This window comes from Protopterus annectens, chromosome 3.part1 (assembly GCF_019279795.1).
Source record: "Protopterus annectens isolate FY-2018-M chromosome 3.part1, PAN1.0, whole genome shotgun sequence".
Lineage (NCBI taxonomy): Eukaryota > Metazoa > Chordata > Ceratodontiformes > Protopteridae > Protopterus > Protopterus annectens.
Genome location: NC_056732.1, coordinates 34,112,034 through 34,129,090, shown reverse-complemented (window position 1 = coordinate 34,129,090; position 17,057 = coordinate 34,112,034). Strand labels below are relative to the sequence as shown.

At 39.7% G+C, this 17,057-nt stretch overlaps 1 protein-coding gene across 8 annotated transcripts in view; it reads right to left on the bottom strand.

Moving 5' to 3' along the window:
* Positions 1–17,057, bottom strand: part of PTPRM (protein tyrosine phosphatase receptor type M) — a 4,358,319-nt gene that overhangs the window by 358,227 nt on the left and 3,983,035 nt on the right. The window lies entirely within an intron of this gene.

Here is a 17,057-nt window from a genome sequence, read left to right as displayed (position 1 = left end):
TTACAACAGTATCTCTAATACGAAAACTTAGTTTATTACAGTCAAAGCTAAAAGTAGCATTTACATATTAACATATTCATTTTGCTATGCTGACATCTAAAAGTATTTAGGACTTGATTCAGAAGAGATTGAGATTATATTCAGGGAATATCCTATGGTTAAAAGATCAGATAGGGCCAAGACTTACTTTGACTGTTGCTAATGTACCACTTAGGTCAAATGGCTCATATCTACAGTCACGATCTAATTTATGAATGGGATATATATATATATATATATATATATATATATATATATATATATATATGTATGGGTCCCCTTCAGTTTGCCGACATTCCAAAATGCCGACAACCATATGGTCGACACCATATGATTGACATTCGGAATGCTGACAATGTGGAACCGGCATCTCACTATAGCGTGGAATGGAAAGATTTTCATTCCTGCACTGTAGTACGATCTCAGAGTTGGTATATTAAAGTTACGGGGGGGTGGGGGCAGAGCCCCCCACAAGGGGTAGTTTAAAGGAAATTTTATTTTCCTTTTTTGCGGACTTCTTATAATGTCGGCATTCCAAATGTCGATCACATGGTGTCGGCCATATGGTTATCAGCATTCTGGAATGTTGGCGTTGTGTAGGGGATCCATATATATAGATATATATATATATATATATATATATATATATATATATGGGTCTGCTTCATTTATCCTAAAACTCATTTGACTGACATCTATTTGACTGACACCCAGTTTACCTAAATTTCATTTGACTGACAACTCATTTGACTGACTCCCATTTCACTGATATTTAAGAAATAAACTTGTTGTGGGTTTTCCTTCACCTGTGACTTGCTTGTGATAAAAAAATTACTGTAACTTACAGTGCTGACTGTTAGAATTCCGATAGTCATGTAGAAAGTAGTGTTGCAGTGTTTCTAACTGTGGGTTTGTCTCTAATCGTTTTTATGGGAAGTGTTGAAAGTAATTTGGCAAATGTTTTGTGCGTTCCCAACAGTAGTGGCAGCGTGTAGAGTACTGTAAGGCAAGTTAAAGGTATATGCCATTTTCCCCACTGTAATGTGATCCTGGAGTTAGTATATATAATTGGGGGGTACAACCCCCCACATTGGGGGGGGCGTAGCCCCCAGTTCCTAGTTTGAGTGCACACTGTCCTGTTTCTGTTAAGAGGGTAAGTAAGTAGTTTTTAAGTTCTGAAAAGGGTTAGTTATTGGTGTTCTAAGTGTGCTTGTCAATGGTTTAAGATTTAGTATGTTGAAATTCAGCATTGTAAGCTATTGGTGAAATGGGAGTCAGTCAAATGAGCTGTCAGTCAAATGAAATTTAAGTCAATTGGGTGTCGGTCAAATGGGTGCCAGTCAAATGAGTTTTAGGTCAAGTGAAGCAGATCCATATATAAACAGACTCAAGATTAGTAATGCATAAATGGAGCAAATCCCAATAGTGCTAACAAATCTTTCTGTGATGCGGTAGAAAATAACGGGTCCCTATCAAATGATGGAAAACTCATTTGATGGAAAATCATTTGGCTGAAACCAAAACATAGAAAGCTCAAAACACTGAAAACTCATTTGACTGAAACTCAAAACATTGAAAATGCTATATGCCCTTTTCCCCACGGTAGTGCGATCCTGGAGTTAGTATATATAGTTAGGGGGGGTGTGGGGGGCACAGCCCCCCACAATGGGGGGGGTGAAGGGCGTAGCCCTCCACATACTTCATACATTTTAAAACTTACACATGGATACTTATAACTACAATGAATAGCTATTTGGAGAAAACAATATTTACATAAACTATGTGGGGGGCTACCAACCTCTAGCCAATCAAGACATTATGATATTATGTGGCTTGTGGCTAGCATGTATTGTTCACAAACAGGATCAGAAGAAGTGGACATCCAATAACAGTGGACACTATAGCATGCATACTGCTTACTATACTAGCTTTAGGAAGCTTCCAGAGACTAATGATAGACATAGATATTGGTCTGCTTTCACATGTGGCTGAGCATATGTTTTTACACAAAACTACATGGGAGAGAGCCACCACAGTGAGTGGCTTCTGTGACACTTTCTACCTCCCTGAAGTACTGTGCACTATAGACTTCACTCATGTGGCAATGAAGGTTCCACCTGGTCTCCATGGATTGTGTTATGTCATGAGGAAAAGGCTACCATTCTGTCAACTGCCAGGTAATTGCAGATTGTTTGTCATTCCCTGTAAGGGGTACACTCTCATTCAGTGGATGCCCTCTGGAGTCCTAGTTGATAATTCCAGGCTCTCAATAATAATCTGCTCAAGCAACAGAGACCTTCAAAGCAGAAATGCAAGCAACCTCCACCCTCCCAACACAACCCAAATGACACATAGTCCAAGCAAAAATGAACTAAAAAAAAATGACAAAAGAACAAGTAGTTGCCCAAAGCAAAAGTTAAATTTAAAATAAAATCAGCTAAGATAAAATATGAAAAAAAAACACATACCATTAAATACAAGCTCAAATGAGTTTTAAGAGACCTGTAGGAAGAAGCTAAGGCAGGGCACTTCTTAAGCTGCTGAGACAGTATGTGCCATTGGTGCAATGTCTGACAGACAAAAGAATGAATACCAGATCTTTGTAAATGTACTTGGGGAACCACTAGCACCACCAGGAGGGCAATATGGTAGCACAGAAATGTCAATTAAATGGGACTAAAGTTATATACTGACAGATAAGTTGGCAGCTAGACCTGACAAGACAGGCATGACATAATATCTAGTTCTGCATTGGTTGCAAGCAGTTAATCAGGGTGTTAGCTTGTCCCAGAGGAGAGGAAATTACAGTTGTCAAGGCAGGAGGAGACCTGTGCATGACTGAACCATGAAAGATTAGCCTTTTTGTTTTCTGGCACCTTTTCACTTTTGGCTTACTAAAGTGTGTTTTTCCATTAAGAAGATTGGGACTCCAGTTCTAGTGGCAGTAGAAAGGTAGCCTGGTCTGCCCAAGTTGGGAATTGCACAGGGAGGCTTAAAGTGAGACTTATTGGTTGTAACTAGTTGTTTGATTTGTTTCTACTAACTATTCAGTTTTGGCTAACTGAAGAGTGTGTTTTACATTAAGAAGACTGAACTGCTATTCTACTTGCAGTAGAAAGGTAGCCTAGTCTGTCTGAGTTGGGGAAACATAAAGGAATTATTTATTTATTTATTTATTTATTTATTTATTGCATTTGTTAACTGGGAAAGTCCACTGGGCCTGGAATGAGCCTATTTTCAGTGGAGACCCGGGGAGAAAAGCTCTACAAAATTATATACAAAGAAAATATAATCACATAAATAGAAAAAAAAATCATAGAGTACTACTACAGTGAATGAAACTGCTAATAGAAACAATAGTGAAAGGAGTTCAATAACTGACATCTACAAGTGATAAATGGCATACATTTCAGTGACATGTTAGCGAAATATATTGACAAGGTGCATGGAGTGCATTCAAGTAACACATGACTGCAATATATCTGCAGGTACATAACCGTAAGGAGATTAAGCACAGCGTAAGTACAGTAGGAGACAGAAGGGCAGAGGGAGGAAGGGACAGGTTAAAGTGGCAGGGAAGCAGTAAGTAGGCACAGTGTAGTAAATGATGTGAAAATTAGAGGTATAGCACTGGGGGAGGAAATAATCTGTGAAAATGTTAAGCACTCCCACACCCTTACAACACAGCTGACTATACAGAATTGCTGCAATTACCCCCAAGACAAATCAGACATGGTGGGAATGACTAATGTATTGCTTGGATGCCAGTAAGATGATAACGTAATAACTTTTAGTGAGGGAACATCAAAAAAGAACCATTTTCATACAACAAGGATAGGCATCCACAGTGCCACCATTTTTTTCCTTTTGTCATTTCCTCTGCTGCTGCAAACCACAGGGGTACAAGCCTGGGGGGGGGGGTAGCAGTAGGGGGGCAATGGTAGGGAAAGTGAGTGCTCAGGCTGTACAGCCTGTAGCTCATGTGATGGTCAGACCATCCCATCACTCCATTTTATAGGTGAAGGACCACCCAGGAGAGACAAGGACAGTGCCAAGGTGTGTATGTCAGCATCATCATCACACCTTGCACAGTGCTGACATCATCATCACACCTTGCATAGTGCTGACATCATCATCACACCTTGCACAGTACTGGCATCAGTCTGCTGTCCAGACCCAGCTTAAACAGATGTCACCACAGTGGTGGCCTAGCCCCTGAATGTACAAGACAGAACAAGACAGGACAGACTAAACATAAGCACCTGTACTACCCACACAAACAGCAGTCCCGAATATGCAGGTATGCAACAGAAACATACCCCGGTGTCATTACTATGTGTGTGCCCACCTGACCTACCTATGGGAAATACCCACACTGTATTATATGTGGCCTGCCTGCACCCTATGTCTGCACAGCTGATGTTTGTACTTTCATTGTGGTTGCTAACATGGCGCATCTCTCTCTCTGAGACATGTGAGAGTTGATTACTCCTAGGACCTATGTCCTTTCCTCTATGTATGATAACTATGGCTTCATCACCTTCATGTAGTGACCCTTGAAACTCCTACTCATCAGTTAGACATGCAGTAGGAGGTGAACCTCTCCACCTCCAATGGATGGCCTCTCTGCGACTATGTTGTGTGCCTTCTTGTATACCTGTGTGATCGTGTTACTAACATGCGTCCATCATTTTTGTGTTGTGTAGTTCTGCCAGTCAAAAGGATTGATGTCATGAACCATCATCTCTCAAAGTGGCTTTTGAGTACCCACTTGGCCCAACAAGTGGTGCCCATAGGTCCTAATTAACTGTAGCAGGACATCTTCCTCTGCTCAGCTGTAATTGTTCATCCCCTTCTGCCCAGCATCTCTTGAGGATAGGATGAGAGCTGTGGAAAGAGACATAACTGTAAGATAGTGACTGGTTAAGACCTGGGACAGTAGGCTACCAAATACAAATTGTGAGTTTCCACAGGTAAGTATGATTCAGGTTTTGACAAAGACAGGAGTATGGTAAGTGCCACTGACATGCTACAGAGAGTGGGTTACATCAATCGTACCCGAGCCAGAGCTATGAAAAAAAAGAGTTTCACAGACAGTCTAACTAGGTGCCATGTAGGGGGTAAGGGGTGAAAGTGGACTACTGGGCTATGATATTGATGTTACATGTGGGGAGGTCCATTTCATGTCTCTCCACAACATACATACACACTACTTTTGAGCAGAAATATACAGAATAGTACAGGGATAGGCAGGCCATTTCACAGCTACAGCATAAATATACAGTGACATTTATTACAAATGGTTTATATGCAGATACAAACAGCCTATGACCATAGACCAGATTAGTCTATGTATCTGTACTGTTCAAGGTAAGGGCTCACTTGCACAAAATACCTGAGAACTATGTCTTACGTCAGTACTGCAGAAAAATTGCATACCCCCTCAGTTGTGTCTTTTTTAAACTATTTTTCTCTGCTGTCAGAAACTTGATTCACCCAGCAGAATTACTGTTACTGCAGTTCATTTTTCAGTATGTCATTCGGCAATGAAAACTGTGGCATATCTAGCAAAATTGCAGGCATATAACCATTTGTGCTATGTGCATTCGAATGAGGGTACTTCTCATGCAGTGCACTGACTTGCTGTATTTTTGTTAGGCACATGGGTGATATGATGAGCAGCTACATTCTGCCACATGTCACTGATATGTTGTGCATGAGGTTTAATGCATAATGTCAGAGTGTGCAAGCATTTTACACTTTAGAGCAGCACTAGGGGGTGATGCTTGTAATTCAGAAATAATATTTTCCTGTTTATCTGCTAGCCTAGCATGTCTGTTATTGATTCAAACCATGCATGTCTGCATGCCAGCCATAGGCCAGCTATGTTAACTCACCTACCACTACTCATGCACGTAGTACCACAACTTATACACGTACTATGCATCCAACACATAAATCAACATATGCAAATATTCTCTCAAAAAACTTACTGAAACACCAGAGCCCTCCAAAACAAAAGACTGCTAAACTAATACAGTTCCCACAGCATGCAAGACATATAGCAACACCAGGGTCTCACCTACCAAGCCTTTAAGGCGTAACACTCAAAAAACAAATGTTCTTGTTACTGGAGACTCCATAGTGAAACACGCAGATGTCCCCCTCACAAAGTTAGATAAGGAAAAAGTTACAATCAGCTGCCTGTCCAGTGCCAGGATTAATCAGACCACACATGCACTCAGGTCTCTCAGCAACAAGAACCATTATGACTCTGTCTTAGCTCATGTTGGAATGAATGACCTGAGATGTACTGCACTGGATTATATGAAGAGAGACATGACTGAGCTCTCCGAGTATGTGTCCTAGACAGATATATCCCTAAGCTTGAGGAGCATATTTCCCTCACCTAGAATGATCCCACAGTATAAACAAAAAATGATTGATCCCACAGTATAAACAAAAAATGATTGATTTCAATAATTGGCTTAGTTTTTGGTGTCATTCAAAGGGGATCCAGTTTCTGCTATCCTGGAATGACATGGTCAACAAACCTCACTGCTTTGCCAAAGAGGGTTTATACCTGACACCACTAGTCTTTCAGCTGCAGGCAATGGCTCTTGTCTCTTTTTTAGCCAAGTTCTTTGTCTCAAAAACAAAACTGTCTATGTGAAAATTGCCAACCATAACAAAATAAGGGTTATGCTGCTAAATGCTAGGATCTTAAACCAAAAACTGCACACTCTGGAAGCACTTCTATCATTGGAGAATGTAGATGTCTGTGCAGTCACAGAAACCTGGTTCACGGCCTCAGAAAGTACCCCAGCCTTGCAAGCCTACAATGCCATCCACACCTTCAGACCGCAAAATGACTGTGTGAGAACCAAAGGAGGTGGTGTTTCTATCTATAGTACAGATAAATTCAGCTTGCGACTAGCTAGACTGGATAACTCCACAGAGTTACTCCATGTTGAGATTACTGTGGGTAAGACTCCCTTTCAAGTCACAGCTAGTTATAGATCCCCCTCCATGGATCATGATGCCCATGAGGCCTACTTGACAAAACTGGAGATACTCCAAATATTGCCAAATACTCTGGTCATGGGGAATTTCAAATATCCCACCATCAACTGGGAAACAACACCAATGGGGAATAACACCAGAAATCACAAATGGTGAAGTGAGACTAAAAAACTTCACCAAAGCAAACTATACCCTCCTAGAGGAAGGTGTAAATGCATTCCAAGCTCCACCCCCCAGCTGGAAGTGGTAACTACACCAAAGCTTACACTAAAGTCCTGTACAATCACTTGTATAAATGTATAGACTTGGCTGTTCCAGGCAAAATCAAAGCCAGAGCCCCAAGTAAAAACAGGTCCGTCTTGGTGGACATCCAGCATCAACAAACCTTACAACAAATGCAAAAAAAATTGTTGTCCAACAATGGAAAAGCACCCTTCTCAGCCTCAATAGGCAAATATGACAATACATCAAATTGTTTGATGGTAACTTTGAGAAAAACTTAGCAGTCACAGCCAAGGATAATCATAAGGCCTTTTCCAGCTAAGTAAGTAGCTTAAAAGGTGGGACCCAAGCATGTGCAGAACTAGTGACCAATGGTATCACACACACTGACCCACTGAGATAGCAAACCTGCTAGTGGACAGATTTGTTGAAAATTTCACTCCCTTATCCCCTCCAAATGTTTCACAAACCTTGCTCCCAACTTCCCTCCACCCTACATATCCAAAGAGCAGATCATTAAAGCCTTGTCTAAGGCAAAAAAACACAGCCTCTATGGAACCAGACAGCATCCCAGGCTGTCTTCTAAACAAACTAAAACATGAACTACCATCACCATTAAGAGCTCTAGTCAATCATAACCTAACCAATAGCTTTGTTCCTGCAGAATGGAGAACAGCAATAGTTATTCCCCTCCACAAAGGTGGCCTAGCAACAGACCCAGGGAATTCTAGACCAATAAGTCTGATCAGCCTCATCTGTAAGGCCATGGAATGTATAGGTTCATAGGTTCATAGGTTCATACTAGGCTATCTGCCCGAGGGCATTTACAAGCCATCCATCATCGCTTTGTGGCCACCCATTTAGTTTAATAACTATACTATACATTTTTTTTTTTCTTGCTGTCGGCAGTGACACTGAGGTACTGGGGGTATCCCCTATCTCCCATCCTCCATTGGTCAAGATTTCTCTTGAACAAGGCAGGAACAAGGCAGCGCTACCACTCGTATGTTCACATGTAATAGACAGCATAGGGAGTCTTTGGGTGATGAATCTATCCCTCCAGTATCATCATGAACCTCATAAATAAAGACATAGGCGACCTCCAAACCCTGGATCTGACCCAATTTGGCTTTGTCAAGGGCAGATTCTTTGTTACACCTGGTGGATTTCTTCAAAAATGTGACCAGGGCCATTGATGAAGGCAAATCTGTGCACACAGCATACCTCAACTCAGCAAAGGCCTTTGACACAATCCCATACAGGCATTACCAATAAATGTAGCAAACTGAATGTAAACCCCTTTGTTGTAAGATGGGTTGACAATTGGCTCTTCATTTGGTCACACACTATCAAATTGGGTGACTCCACATCAACCAGCAAAACTGTCACCAGCGGGGTGCCACAATGGTCAGTGCTGGACCCCTACTGTTTGTTATAAACTGGTCAAAAGTTTAGGCCAAAACTAAGGTGCTGTGTCTGACTAAGTGAAGACTACTACAAACTGGGTGCAATTAGTGAATCCCCAAATAATGTCAGTATACCTCAGGAGGGTCTTACACAGACCAGTGACTAGTGTTTTATTCTCAGTCTCAAACTGAATGCAAAGAAATGCATCATCATTCCCTTCGGTAAAGACCAAGCCACCTCACACTATCAAATTAACAACAATACCCTATGTATCATCTACGAAGTGGTAAGAGATCTGGGATCACAAGTAGGCTGTGACCTTAACTTTGACTACCACGTGTCTACCCTAGAGAAAAGGAGGTTTTAATCCCTCTATACTTGTCACTAATCAGGCCCATAATTGAGTATAAAGCCCTTTTTGGCATGTACCATGCAAAGCACCTGCAGCAATTGGAGAGACCTCAGAGGTTTCTAACTAAGAAGATCAAGGGACTCCAGCACGTGACTTACACAGACTGACTGAAGTCCCTGTCACTATACTCTGCATCATAGAGGTTTCTTAGGGGAGACTTCTGCCTGGCTTACAGTGCAATCTCAGACCCAAACCTAATGAACCTGCTGCACATCTGTACATCAAACAGGACTAGAGCCACACATTCCAGGGACCTAAATATGGCCTACGACTTCAACAGGATGTCCTGGAAGGACAGATTTGTCTCCCAGAAACTGCCATGTCTTTGGAATAGGCTGCCAATTCATGTGAAGCAGAGCACCTCTCTGAAACTGTTCAAAAGGAACCTGGAGGAGTGGATAGGGGTGCAGTAAATTCTTACCAGGGATAGTGCTCATGGTCCTCCTGGACATGGGCAGTCATTAATAAATACAATCCTGGGTATTAAAGTATCTATTGTATTACATTGGGATGAAACAGCTAGGCTTGAAATGACCTCCTGGTCAATTGCCTAATAACCTCCTATAATCCTATGATACTATGAATTTGCACTGACGCCTGCTGTGAATCTGACCATGGTATGTTGCTTTGGCTTTGGCCCTAGTCATGCCTGTGAAACATCCACTGTGGAGCAGCCCAGATACCCAAGGTACAAGCAAACTGACAGTGTGTAAGTCTATAAGTGAACTTAGCCTGTGCTTTTTTGAGAAACATATTTCTACCTAGTAATCCTTATAACAATAATAATCATTATTTAAAAGAAGTACAAGCAAGCATTTATGCAGTTTTCAGCTTTACTTTACTGTGCTCATCTGCATGTCTAATTGTTTCATAAGCACTGCCTTTACACACAGAATGATATGCTCACGGTTTCTTAAAAAGCACTCCATACATAAACATTTGCATTTTTTGACAGAAGTCATATTAGAACACAATAACAAATTCCAGTGCGTACTGTGTTTACTCGGCGTGAATTAATATCATGGACAGCATGAGCACTTTGCCTTATGATCTTAGCTCACCCATTTCAAAAGGAAAGACAAAAAAAACCCACTTGGATTCTCCAAAGCAATTTCGATGGATGGTGGTGACTGTTCACAGGGTCACTGTAGGAGATGGATGTGAATCATAAGTATGAAAGGACTAATGATGTACTTATTTGTACCTTTCATGCCCTAAAATATTCCAAGGACTCAGTTCAGGCTACCTAAATGTACAAAATACAAATATGCATGTATACTCTCACATGCAGACACACACACACACACACACACACACACACACACACACACACACACACACACACACACACACACACACACACACACACACACACACACACACACACACACAAACACACCTTATTTGACTTCACTGCATTATTTCTATTGCCCACAGTAAATGACTATTACGATCAGTGTAGTTACTAATAGATTAGTTACCCCACTTGGAATCACACATAATGGTGTGGAAGGGGCATTTGCTACAATGACCCACCAGCCGCACTAATGACAGGGAAGGGTGGTTATTACTGCCAGGAGGTATCTGCTTATCAGCCATTGCTGTTGCACTTTTTAAAACGATAATTGCATGAAAATGCATTGAAATGATACCATTGGTCACATTTGAGTTAACACAGCAGTTACATAAGTACTAGTAAGTTAACATATGGTTCAAGTTCAAGAAATGTTACCTGCATGTAAAGTTTTATCAGTCCAACAAGTAAACCAGACCTTTATGATCAGATACAACAGTATTTGACAGCGATGGATATTACTTGAAAAAGGTGCATATCTGTTACAGATAGTTAAACTGAAATAAAGTTTCATGTTCTTGAAAAATGCATGCTTTATACAAAGAAGTGCGAGTGGACAGCCGACGTTCCTTTTTTGAGGAACTGAAAATGAACATGTGACATCTCGCCTTAGCTTTCGTTTTCACTCTCAGGTATGACGGCGTACCCCTCTACCTCTTAGTAGAAGAAATTTGGACAAAGACTAAAATAATGGGGAGACAAAAGCCCAAAAATAGGGACAGATTTTTAAATATTGCTCTTATAAATTTAGAAAGTTGCTAGAATAACAGGATTTGTTAGCTTGTAATTTCTGAAGGATATGAACTTTGAACCTCAAATATATGTCACTATTTTGTGATTTTAGTCCTCAGTGACTTGCTAGAAAACCACAAATTTTATGAGGAAAAGACCAAAAATATGAGTAAAAAATCTGGTCATTTTGTGAAAATGTGGACAGTTGAGTGATGTGTGTAAGGGCCGTGCATGACTCCTTTTGTGTGCATTATCTATCTATTTTATCTATATTTTCACAAACTATTGGGATTTTCAACTGCTTAATGTTGCTGACTTTGGGTATCAAACTAACTTCTTCTGTGCACAAGTTTGAATTTAGATTTTAAAGCCTGTGGGCTTCAACAGCAGTTAATATAACAGAGCTTTACTGATTATCGGCCATTCCTGCTACATGCCAAAGTATCCACAATGTATGTAACCTTCTCCAAGACAGGAGATACAAATCTAACATTGCCTTCAGGAACTCGAATTACAGGGCCACAGTGCAGAGCAAATTATGTGTAAGTCCATCTTCTACATTCAGGCATTTTATAACCATTTTAGGAATACCCTTTGCATTATTGCTGGTTCACCCAGCTACATAGATAGCCTTTGCCCGTTAAATCATTTACCAGGCTATAACTGGAAGCAAGGTGTTACATTTCTGCATGTTTCTAGTGGCACAGATACACAAATACAATGAATATATAATGAAAATGTTTGACACAGTTTTCTCTTATCTCAAACTTTCTGTTGGCTTACTGCTTCCAGGGAGCTGTGAAAAATTATTCTATTTTAAACTTCATGCCTGCTTTGAAACAGCAGTGCAGTAAAAATACATTTTTGTTCCTATGACTAGAAGTTACACAAAATGAAATGCTGACCTATTAACCAGCAGTGATTTTCTATGTATGTATTCAATTAACTCTTAGAATCACTTGCATATTTGATTATTTATTTATGTTTATGAGCTAGGTGAGCACACACAAAATGTATTCAAAAACCTTATGCAATATAGAAAAGGGCCAAACCACCTGTGTACAAGCAATATGGAGGGATCATTAAACATGTTGATATCATATGATTTATATGTGTCACTATGCAAAGGAAATTAGAAGTAAATTTGTCAGCTGGATTTGAGCAAAGACATGGCAAACAATAAAAAGACACACTAAGGACATGCATAAGAAATGAAAGGTTAACACTGTCAGCCCAAGACAGTGGGCTACATACACACTGGTTTACAATGTCCAGTGAACATGTGGGAGAAACAGACAAATGTAGGTTTTGTAAAACCAGATTGGAAACAGTCACACATCTTGTTGCTGGTTGCGACACATTAATGGCAGAGGGACTGTATACTGAAAGGCATAAAAATGTGGCAAGAGTGTTACACTGGAGACTGTGAAAATATTATTCTATCAAAGTGGCTGAAAAACACTGGAAACATGAGCCACAAAGAATCATAGAAAATGATGAAGTTTATATCACATGGGATCACCTTTTACCAACAGTTCAAAAGACAGATGCTAGAAAACCAGATATAGTGGTCCAAGAAAAGAAGACAAAAGTAGCACTGATCATTGAAATTGCCACACCCAGTGACTACAGTGTCCTGCATACAGAGAGACACAAAGTCATAAAATACCTTGATCTGCAGGCAGAACGAGAGCCATGTGGAAGAAAGATGACCAGACAGTTGCAGTAGTAGTAGGAGCAACTGGTCTTATAAAAAAGAATTTACAATTGTATTTAGATATGTTACCAATTCATGTAAAACCATGCGAATTGCAGAAGGAGTCATTACTGGGCACATTGCGGGTGCTGTGAAGAGCACTTTTGGCTAACATCAAAGAGTGAAACAATACTAGCTTCATGAACTTTAATCGTACTTTGACTTATGAATGGGGTCCATTCCCGTCATGGTATTAGAAACCCAAAAGACTTGGAGAAATTAAAAGGCAGACATACATAACACAAAGAACAGAAGTATGTACATGTATTACCCACATACTCTTACACACACACACACACACACACACACACACACACACACACACACACACACACACACACACGTATGTATGTGTATACATACATATATATATATATATATATATATATATATATATATATATATATATATTTATGTCTATATATATATTTATTTTATTTTTATTTTACATTTGTTGACCGGGCTAGTCCAACTGGATATATGTCCATTTTCAGTAGAGGCCCGGGGAGAAAAGCTCCAAAGACAGATACATTATAACAAAATGTATAAGGTTACAAATACAAACAGTGTTTGTCAGGTTACAATCAAGTTAACATAGCAGTAGATAGAAACATTTTATAGTATATTACAAGACAAATATTTACAATAATGTGAGACAAAATATTCACATGAGGTAGATAAAACTTAAGGTTTACAATTTCATGAGAGTTGTTGCAGAAGAGTATTGATAACATGTTGCTCAAGATAACCATGTGAGGTAGAACGTCACTAAAGTGGGTTTTCTATTTTTCTAAAGTTTGCAGAAAGAGCATTAAATTATAATTAAAGAGGAGTTAGGAGAAACTTGGTCACTGAGGTAATATGTTAGTCAGGGTTAGTGCAAGGGCACAACCAGTGTGTTCTAAGGTGTATTTTGAGTTTTTGTTTGAAATGGGGTAGGGAAGGAAGTGATATAAGATCACTAGGTAGAAAATTCCAGTATTTCCCAGTTGTGTAAGAGAAAAGAGAGTTTCCTGCCATGTTATTAGACTTACTAATACTAAGTAGAGGTTTGTTAGCTGAGCGTAAGGTATTCAGATTTTTATACGGAGTAATGAGGTTTAAGAGTATAGGAGTGTTGTTGGGCTGGTCGAGGATCTTATGAACAATGGTTAGTTGGTTAAAATAAAGCTGATTTTGCAGTTCAAGCCATCCTAGTTGTTTTAGATTCTGGCAGTGATGAGTTCTAAAGTGATTACCAGTAGCAAATCTGGCAATGTTGTTGTAAGATGTAGTGAGTTTAAGAAGATTCTTCTTGGATAGGTTGGTGTAAACAGGTGAGGCATAGAGTAGTGTTGAGATTAGATGAGAGTGGGCAATAGTAGTTCTGGTGGTTGGAGTGAAAAAATACTTAATCCTGTATATGGAGCCCATTTTTCTGTTGACTGTTTTTATAGTATTGTTAATATGGTTATCAAAGCTGAGGTGATTGTCTATAGTTATTCCTAGGAGTTTGGTGGCAGAATCAGGGGATATGAGGGTGCCATTGTTAGAAATGACAGAGAAATCTAAGGGCATGGATTTGCGGGTAGGTGTAAAGAGAAGGAGCTTTGTTTTTTTGGGATTCAAGAGAAGGCAACGTTTTAAGAACCAGGTTTCAACTATGTTAAATGTTTTCTGAGTTAGGGATTGTAGTTCTGTTGAAGATTCAGCTGCACAGATTAAAGTAGAATCATCTGCATACTGAATGCAGGTTGCCTGAGGAATAGCTAGGTAGAGATCATCGATAAATATTGAGAATAAGAGAGGGCCTAGAATGGAGCCCTGAGGGGCACCCAGTGAGACTGGAAGGTGGGATGATAGTTTATTCTCCCACAGCACAGCCTGTTGCCTATTACTGAGGTAGGAAGTAAACCACTGTACAGCCATAGTATCAAGAGAGAGTGATTTCAGAATATTTATAAGTAGAGAGTGGTTTACCATATCAAATGCTTTTGAGAGATCAATAAATAGAGAGGAAGAGAGAACATTGTTATTGCGGTTTTTGTTTATGGTATCCGTAAAAGATAACAGGGCAGTAGTAGTACTGTGGAATGGCCTAAAGCCATGTTGGCTTTCAGCAAGTATGTTATGTTGAATTAAATGGTTTAGAAGCTGATGGTGAATACATTTTTCCATTATTTTTGCTAAGGGGGTTAGTAGGGATATAGGTCGATAATTAGAGTATTCATTTGAGTTGCCACCTTTGTGTAGGGGGATAATATGTGAGATTTTCCAGATGTTAGGGATGCTTCCCTTGTTAGTAGTTCTATTAATCAGGATGGATATCGGGTAAGCTACTTCTTTAGCTGCTTTTTGCAGGTATTCGGCTGGGATCTGGTCAGCAGAAGGAGTACAAGGTTTAAGTTTTAGAATGAGTTTACAGATATAATTTGTAGAGGTGGGTTGAAATTGGAAGGTAGGAAGAGAGCTCGGAGAAGAGTTAAGAAGGCTGGCTCTATCAGGAGCTAGTTGACTGGCTAGAGACTGGATAGCCTCTGTGAAGAAGGAATTGAAAGCATTGGCAGTTTGGATAGGAGTCTCATGTGTTGCACCTGTTGGGGTTGGCATTCCTGAGTGACCTGGATAGAGGAGTTTATTGATACTAGCCCAGAATTTTTGAGGGTTGTTTTGGTTAGTTTGCTGCATTTTACAGTAGAAGTTTTTTTTGTCTGAGATAATATCTTTTTTTGTCATGTTTCTCATATGTCTAAAGCTTTGTTGATCTGATGTACTTTTGGTAGTTCGCCACTTAGACCAGGCTTTATTTCTGAGGAGGATTTTTTTCTTGGTTTCATTTGTAAGCCAGGGGGCAGGTTTGGACCTAGTTCTGATAGTGGTCCAGGATTTCTAAGAACTTAGAGTTGAAATATTCAACAGCCTGCTCAAGTGGGAGGGTTTTTAATTGAGACCAATCACAGGCACTGAGTTCACTCTGGAAAAGGTGTTGGTTAAATTGCTTATTGGACCGTATAGTCTTATATGAGGTTAGGTGAGAGGTATTAAACTTTTGCCTGATTATATAAGTCAAGGAATGGTCACTTACATCTTCAGGGAGGATACCAACTGTATAATTTTGGTGGTAGTTATTAATAAGGATCCAATCCAAAATGCTCTCTTTTTTGTTTAGTTTGTTTATTCTTGTTGGGGAGGTAATGGTCTGAGAGAAGCCTTGAAGGTTAATGTGAGAGGTAGGGTGTTCAGTATTTATGTTCTTCCAATCTATGTTAAAGTCTCCTAGGATAATTGTTTCTTGTGGGAAGGATGTTGAGATCCAGCTCAGAATATCCTCTAGAATGCTGATATTGTTTCCGGGAGGTAGATAGATACAAAAGATATATAAGGATTTACTAGAGTTGAGCTGTAATTTGGAAATAAGGACTTCAGCATGGTTTTCTTTAGGTGGGTTATAGGGTATAGAGTTGACTTATAGTCCATCTTTAAAAAGAAGTGCTACCCCACCCCCTTTTCTTTTTATATGGTCAAGTCTAAATATGTTATAACCTGGTGGGATAATTTCATTATCATGTGTTTTAGGTTTAAGCCAAGTCTCTTTTAAACATAGAATATCAAAAGAGTGTATATCCAGGAGAGCATGAACATGGGGAACTTTGTTATTTACACTTTGGATATTGAGATGTGCAATGAGGAGAGAGTTGGGGTGTTTGTTGGGGATGAGGAGGGGGATAGTGGGATTTTTGGTGAGATGGCCAGTGGATGGGACATTATGTGGGCCAGGATTAGGATGTATGTCTCCATCCAGTAAGGAATGCTTTTTTAGAGAAAGTAAAAGAGAATGTATGTTACTAATTTGGTAAAGGGATTTCTTTGTTGTAAGGTTGTTGTATTTAATGTGGGCAAGTCTGTGGTATTTAGCTAGTATGTATCTAGGTGTGGATGAAATAGTGATATTATTAAGGGTGAATGTGAGAGTATATGGAAGTGATTGTTTTCTTGGATGGTTAGGATGAGAAGTAATTGAGTGTTCATAGGAGGTTATTCGATATGTTGAGGTTAGTACAGATGTTAGTGTGGCACAGAGTAGTAGTTTAGTTCAGGTTAAGGTGGTTTTAGTAGACATGATGGTAGAATAG